The following is a 1140-nucleotide window of genomic DNA, read 5'->3' as shown; positions in this document are numbered from 1 at the left end:
AGAAATAATTTTAAAAATTAAAGATGTCATATTTGGATTCCTCACAATTTTCTAATAATAATGGATATATTATTTGTCGAGTTTTGATTTACAGATTTAAAGATATTAATTATGCCATATTAAATAAATAAATGGTAAAAAATGAATAAAATAATAGTATGACTTTTATTTTCATTGAAATTCAATATTATTATTACTTATTTTATATTAACAATTGTTTGGAACTCAAATAATTAAATCATGTGAAATCTAGACCTAAGGGTTAATAGGATTGACAGCTTAGGCTGGAGTAGAACTCAGTCAGGAAAACAACAAGTGCAGACATGTAAATTAGGGGGATTAGAACTTGGAAGTTAAGCGTGCTTAGGCTGGAGTAGTGAGAGGATGAGTGACCGGCCGGGAATCTAGACGATTTGAAATGAGTGTTGCACACTTGAGCAGTGATGAGGGGTGATTAGAGATTAAATTGTCAATAATTCAGAAATTTAAAAATAAAAAAATCAATTTTTTAAATGAATTCCTAAGCATTTAGTCACTAACAACCGGGATTAAAGGTCCTCCGGCCCCGCTCCAAACAGCGACCACGTGGAGCTCCTTTAGTCCCAGTTCATAAGCCAACCAAAACTAAAAGTAATGGTCATTAGCCCCGATAGTTTTGTCCCGGTTGCAGAAGCGGGACTAAAGGCCCTCTGAAACTGGGACTAACGGCTCGTTTTCTATAATGGACAAGCCCGTATTTCCTCCGCTCTTCCCTCTCAATTGGAAAAAAGGCGGACATCTGATGAATATTTTTTTTTGAACGGTACATGTGATGAATATGGTTGGATTGCCAGCACCGGCTTGGTTTTCCGCGGACACATTCACAAATATCTGATGATGCCTGGTTTGGTTAAACGCATTGGAGTTGCCCTTAGACCATTGTACCAACGGAGGCAGCATTAGGCCGGTGAACTACTGTTGGAAATTTAGAATTTGTGGTCTACCCCCTATTTCTCTGCGCTTATCCGTGATGCCGCTCACAAATCGCATCTTTGAGGCTAGGGGGTAGGGACCTTCTTATACTGTCTTTTCAAAGAGTCCATCCCTTATACAGATAAGATTCCTAGTCATTACAACTAGTTTTCGGGATAGAGTCCAGAT

This window comes from Triticum urartu, chromosome 1 (genome assembly GCF_003073215.2).
Source record: "Triticum urartu cultivar G1812 chromosome 1, Tu2.1, whole genome shotgun sequence".
NCBI classification, from domain to species: Eukaryota; Viridiplantae; Streptophyta; class Magnoliopsida; order Poales; family Poaceae; genus Triticum; species Triticum urartu.
The sequence above is the reverse complement of the archived record's forward strand: the minus strand, read 5'-3'. Positions refer to the sequence as shown.